This window comes from Hyla sarda, chromosome 10 (genome assembly GCF_029499605.1).
Source record: "Hyla sarda isolate aHylSar1 chromosome 10, aHylSar1.hap1, whole genome shotgun sequence".
NCBI classification, from domain to species: Eukaryota; Metazoa; Chordata; class Amphibia; order Anura; family Hylidae; genus Hyla; species Hyla sarda.
The window spans coordinates 132,173,606-132,190,973 of NC_079198.1; positions in this window are offsets into that span (position 1 = coordinate 132,173,606).

Here is a 17,368-nt window from a genome sequence, read left to right on the forward strand (position 1 = left end):
TGGCAGGAAATGTAATGGGCGCCAAGACATCACATTTCCTTCTGATAAGTTCAGAGATGAGACTAAAGAGACAGGGAAATGTTATGAGGATACAGAGGAGTGTAATGACGAGACAGGGGAGTGCATTAAAGAGACAGGAGTGTGTAAGAAAGAAACAGGGGTGTGTACTGAAGAGAAATGGGGAGCAATAAAGCGAGGTGTAATGAAGGTGCGACACCCATAATTACTTACATATCTGATAACTGCATGCCGAGTTTTCTACAATCTGACATTTCTATCTGGGTGCATTATATTTCTTGTCAAGTGTACTTGTAACATAAAATAACATTTCTAATGTTTGTTATGTTGAGCAGAATTCCTCTTTAACATGACATTATGCCACTAAAGGTTATGGGCGGTGTTTAGGTAAATCCAAGAGGACGCCAAATATTGTACCTGATTTCTTGCGAGCTTGTTTGGCTGTATTCTCTTTCCATTTGTAATCGTTCATGTCTGATGAATTGCACTGTCACAATATTTTTGGTAGAAAACCAGAAGCAACGACAGAAACATTTATATATTTATAGACTTGAGTGATCGGTTGCTATGGGCAAAATCTATCATACATTTTAATAAATCAGGGCCATTGTTTTCTTAAAGGGGTACTCCAGTGGAAAAAAAAATGTTTTCCAATATCATCTGGTGCCAGAAAATTAAACAGATTCGTAAACTACTTCTATTAAAAATCTTAATATTTCCAGTACTTATCAGCTGCTGTATGTTCCACAGGAAGTTATTTTCTTTTTTAATTTCTTTTCTGTCTGACCACAGTACTCTCTGCTGGCACCTCTGTCCATGTCAGGAACTGTCCAGAGCAGGATAGGTGTTACGCCGAGCGCTCCGGGTTCCCGCTCCTCCCCGGAGCGCTCGCTTCACCTCCTCCGCTGCAGCGCCCCGGTCACGTCCTCTGACCCGGGGCGCTGCGATCCTGCTGCTAGCCGGGATGCGATTCGCGATGCGGGTAGCGCCCGCTCGCGATGCGCACCCCGGCTCTCCTACCTGACTCGCTCCCCGTCTGTTCTGTCCCGGCGCGCGCGGCCCCGCTCCCTAGGGCGCGCGCGCGCCGGGTCTCTGCGATTTAAAGGGCCACTGCGCCGCTGATTGGCGCAGTGGTTCCAATTAGAGTTATCACCTGTGCACTCCCTATATTACCTCACTTCCCTTGCACTCCCTTGCCGGATCTTGTTGCCTTAGTGCCAGTGAAAGCGTTCCCTGTGTGTCCCTTGCCAGTGTTTCCAGACCTTCTGCCGTTGCCCCTGACTACGATCCTTGCTGCCTGCCCCGACCTTCTGCTACGTCCGACCTTGCTTCTGCCTACTCCCTTGTACCGCGCCTATCTTCAGCAGCCAGAGAGGTGAGCCGTTGCTAGTGGATACGACCTGGTCACTACCGCCGCAGCAAGACCATCCCGCTTTGCGGCGGGCTCTGGTGAAAACCAGTAGTGGCTTAGAACCGGTCCACTAGCACGGTCCACGCCAATCCCTCTCTGGCACAGAGGGTCCACTACCTGCCAGCCGGCATCGTGACAGTAGATCCGGCCATGGATCCCGCTGAAGTTCCTCTGCCAGTTGTCGCTGACCTCACCACGGTGGTCGCCCAGCAGTCACAACAGATTGCGCAACAAGGCCAACAGCTGTCTCAACTGACCGTTATGCTACAACAGTTGCTACCACAGCTTCAGCAGTCATCTCCTCCGCCAGCTCCTGCACCTCCTCCGCAGCGAGTGGCCGCTCCTGGGATACGCTTATCCTTGCCGGATAAGTTTGATGGGGACTCTAAGTTTTGCCGTGGCTTCCTTTCCCAATGTTCCCTGCATCTGGAGATGATGTCGGACCTGTTTCCCACTGAAAGGTCTAAGGTGGCTTTCGTAGTCAGTCTTCTGTCCGGAAAAGCCCTGTCATGGGCCACACCGCTCTGGGACCGCAATGACCCCGTCACTGCCTCAGTACACTCCTTCTTCTCGGAAATCCGAAGTGTCTTTGAGGAACCTGCCCGAGCCTCTTCTGCTGAGACTGCCCTGTTGAACCTGGTCCAGGGTAATTCTTCCGTTGGCGAGTATGCCGTACAATTCCGTACACTTGCTTCAGAATTGTCCTGGAATAATGAGGCCCTCTGCGCGACCTTCAAAAAAGGCCTATCCAGCAACATTAAAGATGTTCTGGCCGCACGAGAAATTCCTGCTAATCTACATGAACTTATTCACCTAGCCACTCGCATTGACATGCGTTTTTCTGAAAGGCGTCAGGAACTCCGCCAAGATATGGACTCTGTTCGCACGAGGCGTTTCGTCTCCTCGGCTCCTCTCTCCTCTGGTCCCCTGCAATCTGTTCCTGTGCCTCCCGCCGTGGAGGCTATGCAGGTCGACCGGTCTCGCCTGACACCTCAAGAGAGGACACGACGCCGTATGGAGAACCTCTGCCTGTACTGTGCTAGTACCGAACACTTCCTGAGGGATTGTCCTATCCGTCCTCCCCGCCTGGAAAGACGTACGCTGACTCCGCACAAAGGTGAGACAGTCCTTGATGTCTACTCTGCTTCTCCACGTCTTACTGTGCCTGTGCGGATGTCTGCTTCTGCCTTCTCCTTCTCTACAGTGGCCTTCTTGGACTCTGGTTCTGCAGGAAATTTTATTTTGGCCTCTCTCGTCAACAAGTTCAACATCCCAGTGACCAGTCTCGCCAGACCCCTCTACATCAATTGTGTAAATAATGAAAGATTGGACTGTACCATACGTTTCCGCACGGAGCCCCTTCTTATGAGCATCGGATCTCATCATGAGAGGATTGAACTTTTGGTCCTCCCCAATTGCACCTCGGAGATTCTCCTTGGACTTCCCTGGCTTCAACTTCATTCCCCAACCCTGGATTGGTCCACTGGGGAGATCAAGAGTTGGGGGTCCTCTTGTTCCAAGAACTGTCTAAAACCGCTTCCCAGTAACCCTTGCCGTAACTCTGTGGTTCCTCCAGTAACCGGTCTCCCCAAGGCCTATATGGACTTCGCGGATGTTTTCTGCAAAAAACAAGCTGAGACTCTACCTCCTCACAGGCCTTATGATTGCCCTATCGACCTCCTCCCGGGTACTACTCCACCCCGGGGCAGAATTTATCCTCTCTCTGCCCCAGAGACTCTTGCCATGTCCGAATACGTCCAGGAGAATCTAAAAAGGGGCTTTATCCGTAAATCCTCCTCTCCTGCCGGAGCCGGATTTTTCTTTGTCTCCAAAAAAGATGGCTCCCTACGTCCTTGCATTGACTACCGCGGTCTTAATAAAATCACGGTTAAGAACCGCTACCCCTTACCCCTCATCTCTGAACTCTTTGATCGCCTCCAAGGTGCCCACATCTTCACTAAATTGGACTTAAGAGGCGCCTATAACCTCATCCGCATCAGAGAGGGGGACGAGTGGAAAACGGCATTTAACACCAGAGATGGACACTTTGAGTATCTGGTCATGCCCTTTGGACTGTGCAATGCCCCTGCCGTCTTCCAAGACTTTGTCAATGAAATTTTTCGTGATCTATTATACTCCTGTGTTGTGGTATATCTGGACGATATCCTAATTTTTTCTGCCAATCTAGAGGAACACCGCCGGCATGTCCGTATGGTTCTTCAGAGACTTCGTGACAACCAACTCTATGCCAAAATTGAGAAATGTCTGTTTGAATGCCAATCTCTTCCTTTTCTAGGATATTTGGTCTCTGGCCAGGGACTACAGATGGATCCAGACAAACTCTCTGCCGTCTTAAATTGGCCACGCCCCTCCGGACTCCGTGCTATCCAACGCTTTTTGGGGTTCGCCAATTATTACAGGCAATTTATTCCACATTTTTCTACCATTGTGGCTCCTATCGTGGCTTTAACCAAGAAAAATGCTGATCCCAAGTCCTGGCCTCCTCAAGCAGAAGACTCCTTTAAACAACTCAAGTCTGCCTTTTCTTCGGCTCCCGTGCTCTCCAGACCTGACCCTTCCAAACCCTTCCTATTGGAGGTTGATGCCTCCTCAGTAGGAGCTGGAGCTGTTCTTCTACAAAAAAATCCTTCCGGGCATGCTGTCACTTGTGGTTTTTTCTCTAGGACCTTCTCTCCAGCGGAGAGGAACTACTCCATCGGGGATCGAGAACTTCTAGCCATTAAATTAGCACTTGAGGAATGGAGGCATCTGCTGGAGGGATCAAGATTTCCTGTTATTATCTACACCGACCACAAGAACCTCTCCTACCTCCAGTCGGCCCAACGGCTGAATCCTCGCCAGGCCCGGTGGTCTCTGTTCTTTGCCCGATTTAATTTTGAGATTCACTTTCGTCCTGCCGATAAGAACATTAGAGCCGATGCTCTCTCTCGTTCCTCGGATGCCTCAGAAGTTGATCTCCCTCCGCAACACATCATTCCACCTGACTGCCTGATCTCCACTTCTCCTGCCTCCATCAGACAGACTCCTCCAGGAAAGACCTTTGTTTCTCCACGCCAACGCCTCGGAATCCTCAAATGGGGTCACTCCTCCCATCTCGCAGGTCATGCGGGCATCAAGAAATCTGTGCAACTCATCTCCCGCTTCTATTGGTGGCCAACTCTGGAGACGGATGTTGGGGACTTTGTGCGAGCCTGCACTATCTGTGCCCGGGATAAGACTCCTCGCCAGAAGCCCGCTGGTTTTCTTCATCCTCTGCCTGTCCCCGAACAGCCTTGGTCTCTGATTGGTATGGATTTTATTACTGATTTACCCCCTTCCCGTGGCAACACCGTTATTTGGGTGGTCGTTGATCGATTCTCCAAAATGGCACATTTCATTCCTCTTCCTGGTCTTCCTTCTGCGCCTCAGTTGGCTAAACATTTTTTTGTACACATTTTTCGTCTTCACGGGTTGCCTACGCAGATTGTCTCGGATAGAGGGGTCCAATTCGTGTCTAAATTCTGGAGAGCTCTCTGTAAACAACTCAAGATTAAATTAAATTTTTCCTCTGCATATCATCCCCAGTCCAATGGACAAGTAGAAAGAATTAACCAGATCCTGGGTGATTATTTGCGACATTTTGTTTCCTCCCGCCAGGATGACTGGGCAGATCTCCTTCCATGGGCCGAATTCTCGTATAACTTCAGGGTCTCTGAATCTTCCTCCAAATCCCCATTTTTCGTGGTGTACGGCCGTCACCCTCTTCCCCCCCTCCCTACCCCCTTGCCCTCTGGTCTGCCCGCTGTGGATGAAATTTCTCGTGACCTTTCCATTATATGGAGAGAGACCCAAAATTCTCTCTTACAGGCTTCTTCACGCATGAAGAGGTTCGCGGATAAGAAAAGAAGAGCTCCCCCCGTTTTTTCCCCTGGAGACAAGGTATGGCTCTCCGCTAAATATGTCCGCTTCCGTGTCCCTAGCTACAAGTTGGGACCACGCTATCTTGGTCCTTTCAAAATTCTGTGTCAAATTAATCCTGTCTCTTATAAACTTCTTCTTCCTCCTTCTCTTCGTATCCCTAATGCCTTTCACGTCTCTCTTCTCAAACCACTCATCCTCAACCGTTTTTCTCCCAAATCTGTTCCTCCCACTCCTGTTTCCGGCTCCTCGGACGTCTTCTCGGTCAAGGAGATTTTGGCTGCCAAAAAGGTCAGAGGAAAAAATTTTTTTTTAGTAGACTGGGAGGGTTGTGGTCCTGAAGAGAGATCCTGGGAACCTGAGGACAACATCCTTGACAAAAGTCTGCTCCTCAGGTTCTCAGGCTCCAAGAAGAGGGGGAGACCCAAGGGGGGGGGTACTGTTACGCCGAGCGCTCCGGGTTCCCGCTCCTCCCCGGAGCGCTCGCTTCACCTCCTCCGCTGCAGCGCCCCGGTCACGTCCTCTGACCCGGGGCGCTGCGATCCTGCTGCTAGCCGGGATGCGATTCGCGATGCGGGTAGCGCCCGCTCGCGATGCGCACCCCGGCTCTCCTACCTGACTCGCTCCCCGTCTGTTCTGTCCCGGCGCGCGCGGCCCCGCTCCCTAGGGCGCGCGCGCGCCGGGTCTCTGCGATTTAAAGGGCCACTGCGCCGCTGATTGGCGCAGTGGTTCCAATTAGAGTTATCACCTGTGCACTCCCTATATTACCTCACTTCCCTTGCACTCCCTTGCCGGATCTTGTTGCCTTAGTGCCAGTGAAAGCGTTCCCTGTGTGTCCCTTGCCAGTGTTTCCAGACCTTCTGCCGTTGCCCCTGACTACGATCCTTGCTGCCTGCCCCGACCTTCTGCTACGTCCGACCTTGCTTCTGCCTACTCCCTTGTACCGCGCCTATCTTCAGCAGCCAGAGAGGTGAGCCGTTGCTAGTGGATACGACCTGGTCACTACCGCCGCAGCAAGACCATCCCGCTTTGCGGCGGGCTCTGGTGAAAACCAGTAGTGGCTTAGAACCGGTCCACTAGCACGGTCCACGCCAATCCCTCTCTGGCACAGAGGGTCCACTACCTGCCAGCCGGCATCGTGACAATAGGTTTGCTATGGGCATTTGCTCCTAGTCTGGACAGTTCCTGACATGTGTAGAAGTAGAAAAAAAAAGACCCAAGGTCGGCGCCTGCGGCTTTACCCTAATTTAAATGTAAAAAAACACAAGTGGGGAGGAGTCATAGACTCTATAGAATGGCCGCTCATCTTGAGCGTATAGTATATACGCATATAACCTCTCGTAGAGGTACAGCTGATAGATGTCAGTCCTGTGCAAGCCCAGTGGTCTTACGAGATATCCAAAGGACATCCTGTATCGATACTTTGTGAGCAAGAGTAAAAATGACCTTGTAACCAGGCGCTCGGACATCTAGAAAATAGCACAACCAGGTTGCAGATGTGAAGATAAAGTTTATTTTTTATTGTATACAGCAATAACGCTTTTATGGATAACATACCCCTTCTTCAGATTGGCACCCTGTTATCCTGTCAATCTGAAAAAGGGGTATGTTGCCTTGTAACGCATTATTGCTGACAACAGCATCCGAGTGCCTGGTTACAAGGTCATTTTTAGTCTTTCTCAAAAAGTTCCTGACATGGACAGAGGTGTCAGCAGAGAGCACTGTGGTCACACATAAAAGAACCGCTAAACTTCCTCTGTAGTATAAGCACCTGATAAGTACTGGAAGGAGTAATACTTTTAAATATAAGTGATTTACAAATCTGTTTAACTTTTTGGAGCCAGTTGATATGAAAAAAAAACAAAAAACAAAAAAAACGGTTTCTACTGGAGTACCCCTTTAAGCTTAAGTAAATCTTGAAACCTTCTTTTTTTAAGTTCAACCAACAGCATGGTGGGGGGCAACCTTCTTATTTCAAAAAATTATGGGAATGGATACAAACCAATTGTTTATATTCTTTGGAAAAAAAATGTTATCATTAAAAATGTTTTTAAGTGTATTTTTTTGTGGTAAAAGAACACAAACTTTAAATAAACATGCATGGACTTTAAAGCCCAATTTTGTTTTATTTGTGATGCTGGCTAGGTGCATGATGCTGATTGCGCTATAAATTGCCCTTTTGCAGAGACACATTTCCACCTTTATCAAGTACAGTGACCCCCGACCTACGATGGCCCTGACATATGATCATTTCAACATACGATCACTCTCAGAGTCCATCGCATGGTGAAGGCAGCATCAACACACGATGCTTTTGTATGTCGGGGCCATCGCATAAACAGCTATCCGGCAGCGCAGACTGCTTCAGCTGCCACCGGATAGCTGTTTACGGTGCCCCGTGTGGTCCGCTGACGATCACTTACCTGTCCTCGGGGCTCCGGCGCGTCCTCTTCGGGATCCTCTGCATCGTCGGCACTCTCCATCGTCATCATCACGTTGCTGCGCACGCCGTCCAGTCATCCAATTGGAGCGGCGTTTGTAGCGACATGATGGCGGCGATGGAGAGCGGCGACGGAGAGCGAGGATGCCGGGGAAGCAGAGGCCTTGCCGTAGCATCGGGGACGCGGCAACAGCGATGGAAGGCGACATCCGGGGCAGCGGTGACGAGTGGTGACGGTCCGGAGCGGCGGTTACAGGTGAGTACAACTTCCTATACCAGTGGTCTTCAACCTGCGGACCTCCAGATGTTGCAAAACTACAACTCCCAGCATGCCCGAAATGCCAACGGCTGTCCGGGCATGCTGGGTGTTGTAGTCTTGCAACATCTGGAGGTCCGCAGGTTGTAGACCACTGTCCTATACTTTACATTGCACGGATTCATCAACATATGATGGTTTCAACAAACGATGGTCCGTTTGGAATGGATTACCATCGTATGTTGAGGGACCACTGTATGTTGCATATTGTGTTACAGTACGAGGAGGGGCGACTGCTACCGCTACCATGGGCCTATTGCGATCTTTCTTACTGCGCTCATGCTGCCGCTTATACTGGTCCACAAATCTGCACGGCTCCTTCTATGTCTATTATGTTTTACACTACATGGCTTCTACTGCATGGTAAATGTAACAAAAACTTAAAACTGCTTTTGGGGCCAAATGATAAAATCAGCTTTTTATTTCTCAGCCAAGTGTCAGCTGTGCCGGGCTGTGGCACCTGAGGAGTGTGACCCCTTCTCCATTAACCCCTTAAATGGGTACTACGGTGGAAAACTTTTTTTTTTTTTTTTTAAATCAACTGGTGCCAGAAAGTTAAACAGATTTGTAAATCACTTCTATTAAAAAATCTTAATCCATCCAGTACTTTTTAGGGGCTGTATACTAAAGAGAAATCAAAAAAAGAAATGCATTTCCTGTGATGTCCTGACCACAGTGCTCTCTGCTGACCTCTGCTGTCCATTTTAGGAACTGGAGAAAATCCCCATAGCAAACATATGCTTCTCTGGACAGTTCCTAAAATGGGCAGCAGATGTCAGCAGAGAGCACTGTGGTCAGGTCATCACAGGAAATGCATTTCTTTTTGGATTTCTCTTTAGTATACAGCCCCTAAAAAGTACTGGAACGATTAAGATTTTTTTAATAGAAGTGATTTACAAATCTGTTTAACTTTCTGGCACCAGTTGATTTAAAAAAAAAAAAGTTTCCACGGTAGTACCCCTTTAAGGACCACGCCAATTTTATTTTTGCATTTTCATTTTTTCCTCCTTACCTTCTAAAAATCATAACTCTTTTATAATTCCATTCACAGACCCATATGAGGGGTTGTTTTTTGCACCTTCAATTTTACCATAAAATGTACCCGGCAACCAAAAAAACATTTATATATGTGGGGAAATTAAAAAGAAAGCCGCAATTTATGAAATTTTGGAAGATTTTGTTTTCATGGTGTACACAATAAGGCAAAAATTAAAGCTTTTCTTTATTCTGTGTGTAAATACGATTAAAATGATACCCATGTTATATGCTTTTCTATTATTGTACTGCTTTAAAAAAAAAAAAAAAAAATATTTTAACAAAATCAGTATGTTTAACAATGCCCTATTTTGACCACCTTTCTCATATTTCTGTATACGGGGCAGTATGAGGGCTCATTTTTTGTGCTGTGATCTGTAGTTTTTATTGATCCCACTTTTGCTTACATTTAACTTTTTAATCACTTTTTTTTAATAAAATGTGACAAAAATGCATCAATTTTGGACTTCTTTTACATTGTATGTTGATAGTTCGGACATTTAGACACGCGGCAATATCAAATATGTTTATTAATTATTTTTTATGCTTTTTGGGGGCAAAATGGGAAAAATTGACAATTTGGGGAAAAGGGGACATTTTTATTGGGGGAGGGGATTTTTAAATTTTTTTACTTTTTTTTTTTACTTTTCTTTACACTTTTTATGTCCCCATAGGAGATTATTTATAACAATCAGTTGATTGCTAACACTGTTCCGTGCTATGCATTGGACACAGCACTGATCAGTATTTTTGGTGATCTTCTGCTCTGGTCTGATCGATCTCAGACCAGAGCAGAAGACCCCAGGAGATGGCCAGAGACAGGTGAGGGGACCTCCGGCCATCATGCTGGATGATCGGATCCCCGCGATCCGATCATCCATTTTAAGTGCTGCACAGCCGCAGATGCCATGATCTGTATTGGTCACGGCATATGAGGGGTTAATGGCGGACATCAGTATGATCGCTGATGTCCGCTATTACCGGCGGTTCCCTGGTTTATGAAAGCAGCCAGGACCTGCCGCACATGATGCGAGAACCTGTCCGGTGCTCGCGGTCATTACAGAGCATGAATGTTCACCATGTTACGCTAAGTAACACGGCACCATGACGTACATTTACGTACATTGTCGTTAAGGGGTTAAACTTAAATGAGAAATAAAAATGTTTTAGAATTTTGCCAAACCCCATCAGCTCCAGAAAAGGTACAGTTTGCTTGTATACCCTAAGGCTAAGTTTCTACTTGAAAAAATGCAAGTGCAATTTCCTGCATCTGGAGTTTTTTCTAGCGTTTTTTTGATTTGTGGGTAAATTGCATATATATATATATATATATATATATATATATATATATATATATATATATTTAACGAAATTAAAAAAATTTATAACTAAATTTTAATATATTTTTTTAATAAAGTGTGTGTGTTTCACTTTTTTCTCTCTATTTTTTTTATATTTTTTTAGGTGGTACTACTACTCCCAGCATGGAACAGACTGTTCCATGATGGGAGTAGTAGTACCAGTCCTAATAGACATATCGCCCCGGGTATCAGTCGTGACACTCGATGTGATCGTCCATAATACAGCAGAGATGCGAGTTGCTCTATACAGCGCTCACATCTCTGCACTATACACCGGCCAGTGATGTGAATAGAACCTCACTCATTCATATTTTCCGCCAGATGGTTGAGCCAATTCCCACTCTCAGAGGGAAATATGAATGAGTAAGTGGCCGGCCGGAGTACAGTGCAGAGATGCGAGCGCAGGAGAAAGCCGCTCCACATCTCTGCAATAGACAGGAAAGTCGCATCGGGTGTCAGTAGTGATACCCGCTGTGATCTGTTCTTACCTGCAGGTAATACTACTCCCAACATGAAGCACACTCTGCTCCATGCTGGGAGTTGTAGTACCTGCATTAATAGACAGATTGCAGTGAGTGTAACTTATGACACCTGCTGCAATCTGTCTATTAATGCAGGTATTGCAGCTCCCAGCATTGAGCAGAGTGTGCTCCATGTTGTGAACTGTAGTACTTGCAGTTAAAGGAGAACTCCAAAATATAAAAATTGTCCCCCATACTGCTGGCAGTATAAAAATAAAGATGTACATACCTTCTTTCGCTACCCCGGGGCCTCCGGTAACTGGCTCCGGTCTCCGCCGCGACCCTCTTCCTGGTTGCCGGTGGTCGGCGAGTCATACTACGCTCAGCCAATCACCGGCCGACTCGGCCGGCGATAGGCTGAGCGGCAGTGTGAGAACGCTTCAAGACACAAAATTCTTCACTACACCGGCACCTGCTGCCGGGGCCGAAAACGTCACACTGCCGCTCAGCCTATCGCCGGCTGAGTCGGGACTTCACTGCGGCCGGTGATTGGCTGAGCGCAGTATGACTCGCCGACCACCGGCAACCAGGAAGAGGATCGTGGCGGAGACCAGAGCCAGTTACCGGAGGCCCCGGGGGAGCGAAGGAAGGTATGTACATCTTTATTTTTTTACTGCTGGCAGTATGGGGGACAATTTTTATATTCTGGAGTTCTCCTTAAAGGAAATATCACTAGTGGATGTCACTCCTGACACCCGCTGTGATCCTCCTGTATAATGTATAGATGTGGGCGGCCGCTCTTCTATTGTCCCCTGCACTGACGCATATACACACACCTCTTCATATTTCCCACAGAGAACTGTGATTGGCTGGAACCATCTGGCCAATCACAGCTCTCTGCGGGAAATATGAATAGGCGTATATATACAGCAGTGCAGGGGACCATAGAAGAGCGGCCGCCGCATCTATACATTATTCAGGAGGATCGCAATGGGCGATCTGTCAGTTAGTGCAGGTACTACTGCTTCCATCATGGAACAGTGTGTTCCATAGTACTACCTAGAAAAAAAATTCAAATAAAGAAAAAAAGGGAAAAAACACACAGACACTACATTTTTATTATTGTTGGCTACCTTTTTAGGTCCCCGCCCGTCCACATAAATTGATCGCTGTTTTAAAAATTAATAAAAATGTTGTTATAAAAAAAGATACACTTCGTTAGATAAAATTTTTTCCTTCACTACTGTATCTTTTTTTTTTTTTAATGGCACCCCAAGAAATTTTATTAAAAACGGTATCTCCATCACTTTTTTGGAAGTCCAAAAAAGAATAAAAACTGCCTGCAAAAACGCCAAAGTTAAAACCCACATATAATTTTTCTTGGCGTTTTTTCACTCTCATGGACTTCCATGGGAAAGAAACGCCACGATTTTGACAAAAAAATCGCCAGTGGCTCAACATGCTGCGATTTTGGAAAACCGCCAGGGAGCTGAAAAGTACCACAAAAAGAGTGAAAAAACGCCAAAAGGATTCAAAAAACACAAAAGTGAAAAACACCAAGTGGAATAAGATTTTTGCGATTTCTCATTGATTTACAGCTAACATCTGGCCTCAGCATTTTTTGGCCCAAAAACGCCATGTGGCAGAATTGGCATTTTTCTTGGCGTTTTCCCCCCAAAAAAACAAGCAAAAACTTTGCCTAACAGCTATCCAATAGCATCTTCAGTTCTTAATAGAAAAAACAGCTGACAGAGCACCTTTAGTTTAACTGAGCCTATTTTGACATTAATGAGCCCTAACACTAGAATTCCACTGAGGTTTTTTTTTTTTTTCAAAAACGTCGTCAAAAACGCGAATTTTCCCGCACAGCATTTTTTCAGCATCCAGATGTTAGCTGCAAGTCAATAGTAAACTGCAAAATGCTAGATCTACTTGGCGTTTTTCAGTTTGGTGTTTTTTTTTTTAATCCTTTTGGCATTTTTCAGCAATTTTGGGCTCAGAGGCTGGATTTTCAAAACACCCGACAAAACCTAGTTTGGCGTTTTTTCAGGCCTCTCTCCCCCTGCCTTTCCTGGGGGCTTATCCGGTGTCAGAAACAGTGTATAGGAGTATACACATGCACACACACACACCCTCATTTTTACCAAGGATATGTGGGTAAAAAACTTTTTTTACCCAAATATCCTTGGTAAAATGAGGGTGCGTGTTATAGGCTGGTGCGTGGTATACCCCGATAAATACGGTAGTTGTATTTAACAACATATTTCTTTTTTATTACAACATTTTTACAAATTTTTAAACAGGGATCAATTTATGTGGGCGGGTAAAGCACTAAAAATGTAGCCAACAATATTAAAAATGTAGTGTGTGTGTGTGTTTTTCACTTTTTTTTCCAACATTTTTTAAGTAGTACTACAACTCCCAGCATAGAACACACTGTTCCATGATGGGAGTAGTAGTACATGTACTAATAGACAGATCACCTGTTTTGATCCTTCTGTATAATTTATAGATGTGGCGGACGCTCTTCTATGGTCCCCTGCACTGCCATATATATACACCTATTCATATTTCCCGCAAACAACTGTGTTTGGTCAGATGGTTCCAGCCAATCACAGCTCTCTGTGGGAAATAGGAATCTGTGTATATATACAGCAGTGCAGGGGACCATAGAAGAGTGACCGGTCGCATCTATACATTATACAGGAGGATCACAGCGGGTGTCAGGAGTGACATCCGCTGTGATTAAAGATGAGCGAATCGAAGCTGACGAACCCAAATTCATTGCGAATTTCATAAAATATTCGATTCCCAACTAATGCGAATATCGCCGTGATTCGATTGCGCAAATCGCTTCATTAAACTTCATTTGACAGCGTTCCAGGCTATTGGAGACCTAAAATGGCAGATCCACATGTGAGTACATGGGGCAGGGGATTATGGGAGGGCGGGAAACAGCGGCGGGAAGGAAGGTAGGCGGGCTGACCCTGAATCACAAGTTAGATGCAGCCTATCAGCATTCATTGACCCCTGGGATGTCAAAGCCCCTATATAATCGACAGCCATCTTGCCTCTCTTCATTTTGTCTGTGCACTCAGAGATAGAGAGAATGGGACTGCGTGTGTCTGACTAGCTTATACCACAGCGTAACACTGCAACTAGAGATGAGCGAACTTTTCAAAAATTCTGATCGACCGATTCGCCGAATTTTTCCGAAAAGTTTGTTTCGATACGAATTTGTTCGCGGCAAATCGATATTAAAAAAGGCTATTTCTAGCCTACATACAGCCTCTATAGGGGTATAGAACACTTTGCTGTGTCCTAAAACGAATATGGAGTGTGCTGGGGTAGTGAAATAATACTGTTATTCAGAATAGCATGCAGATTACCGGCATCGCTCTTAGAATCACTGCCGCACAGCAGCACAATGACAGAGCCTGGTGATGGCATCAGTGTCAGGAGACCATATAGTGACTGAATGACATAGCGTGGACATGTTGGCAGAAAGAGAAGACCATTTAGTTGCTGAATGACACAGCGTGGAGTTGGCTGATGCACTAGTACACTACACACCAGGGCTTCACAATCCCCCCAAAAAAAACAACACAATATATTAAATTTTTGACAAAGATTTCTTATTGGTAGCACCCGCTATCCAAAAATTTGAAATTAACTGACCCAGACCCCACCTCTGCGGCATCAGTAACCCATATATTGCCTGAAGGACACAGCCTGGAGTTGGCTGATGCACCAGTACACACCATTGCTTCACAATCCCCCCTTCAAAATCAACACAATGAGAGATTTTTGTCAAAGATTTCTCATTGGTAGCACCCGCTATCCAAAAATTTGAAATTTCCAGAACCAGGCCCCACCCCTGCGGCATCAGTAACCCATATATTGCCTGCATGACACAGCCTGGAGTTGGCTGATGCAAGAGTACACACCAGGGCTTCACAATCCCTCCCCCCCCCAAAAAAAAACCGCAATATATGACATTTTTGACAAAGATTTCTCATAGGTAGCACCCGCTATCCAAAAATTAGAAATTTCGAGACCCAGGCCCCACCTCTGCGGCATCAGGAACCCATATATTGCCTGAAGGACACAGCCTGGAGTTGGCTGATGCACCAGTACACACCCGGGCTTCCCAATCCCCTCCAAAAAACAACAACATTTTAGAAATTTTTTAAAGAAATACCTTTGTGTAAGAACAAGCGCATATCCAACAGTTCTCAAGACTCTATAATGCAGAACGGTGAACCACCCAAAGACATTCTTCTCAAAAATAATAAACCACACAATGTTTGAATTTTTTTTACAAAAACTAATTCAATATGTGTGTAAGCGCATCTGTCTCCAAAAGATCAGATCACCAAAGGACTTTTTTCACCCAAAATGACTATCTCAAAGGCCAACTTTGGTTGACACCACACGCATAGAGACGTCACCTGGTCCGTAAAATGCCAACATAGTTACTATAAATACTGGGAGGCAATCGCCAGTATTTCATTTCATGCTGTCAATATTAGTTTTGTGTTATTTTTAAAAAGTAAATTTACGCATGCGTATTAATTCCATAAAAAATTTCTGGCAGATGGGCTATGGGAGGGGGGGGGGGAATGGGACTCTAAACTCTTATTTTCCTCCTTTGAGATGGGGGTGGGATATAACCTTTACTTATTCCACTCATCGCTGTCAGCGTCTGCTCCAAAAGGAATATCAGAGGCATTACATCGCCAATGCCACTGTTTTCTTTGCTGATGTATCTTGTAGCCTCCCAAAAGGCACAAGCATGCTACAAGTGTGCCTGAGTAGCTGCTAGTCCCTGAGCTGTAAGTCACACTGGCTTCCAGAAATGGCCTTGCTATTGCATGAGAAAGTTTGTCACCACTTTGCGCTGCTTGTAGAGGTGGTCCAGCCGTGTTGTAATGTCACAAATAAGGAGGTGTTGTGGAAGAGCGTTTTGGCACAGTAGGTGAAGCAAGTCACATTTAGAAAGCAAACAAACTTCTAAACCGAACACAAATTTTCCTGCACAGAGACACCACTGGCTTGACACCTGGACAAGTTGGCAAGAAACATTTTACCACAAGGTTTAGCACGTGTGCCAAAAAGGGAGAGTGAATCATGCCACCTAGACGCAGCGCTTTGACGATGTTTGTGCTGTTATCGGCAACATTGTTTCCCAATGTCAGCTCAACTTGGGAACCAGTGTAAAACATTTGTTACAGACAGTGCAGCAGCTTCTCCGCCATGTGGCTTTTCTCGCCCGGGCTCAGCAGGTGTAACACAGTATAGCAGCACTTGATTTTGCAGCAATGAAAGGAGAGTGGGGGAGGAGGAGGAGAATAAGCTTTTCCCATGGGGTGCAAGATGTTTGTGGAGGAGGATAGGCGGGGGGTGTCAACAGGTGAACCTGATCGGCACAACCATGGAGGTGTCACTACAATTTCCTGGCCTTGCTGCGGTGGAGCCTCGTTCTGCAGGATGTTGACCCATTGGGCCATAAAAGACATGTATTGCCATAGCCATAGCTACTACTCTACATATCAACTGTGGCATCCACTCATCTGCACACAGACAATTTCATGAAGTGGCCAACCCTCTAGGGGCACACCCCATTAGTTGCCTGAAGGCCGTGGAGTCAACAAGATGATATGGGAGGGCCTGCACCCCCAACAACTTGGCCAGGTATGAATTGAGGCACACTACAACAGGATGACTGAGAGAATTCTGTTGTCTGGAGGATATGGATTCCCCAATGGATAACTGATGGGATTGGGGAGGAGGCAAATCTCAAAAATGTGCTGCTTGTTGAAGAGGCCTGGCTGTTAGACATTTGAGAGAGATCGGGAGGATCATCAGAAGAAGTAGCATCATTTTCCTCACGTTGTGGGGCATCTTGACTGTCCCACACGTCCTCGTGGTGATACTCCATATGCCTACGTAGAGACGTAGTTCCTACCCTGGCCATGGCTTACTTTCTGTTTGCAGAAACAACATATTGCCAGTTTCTCTGCATCAGGTAAGGTAGAAAAGAAGGATGCCTGCAGCGGACTACAAGTGCCACAATAGAATCCTACACCAGATAAACGGTGTGGATGTGTAACAATTGGAATAATACAATACAGAAATGTAGGTGCACTACTGTGGTAGATGTATACAATGACATTGGCTAATCCCTCAACACTGATGTTAAAATTGAGACATTCGCCAGTGTATCCTTATATGAAGGACACACCAGAGCCCGCACACCAACGCCAAGGTTTCTCAGATGGCACGGGACCTAACGCTAACCTACCTGTGCGTAATAAGCAAAAACCAGGGGCCAGTGGGCAATTACAGCAGCACTAGGTCGACATGTAGCCTGCTCCCAGTTCCCTCCAGCGTGACTAAGCACACATA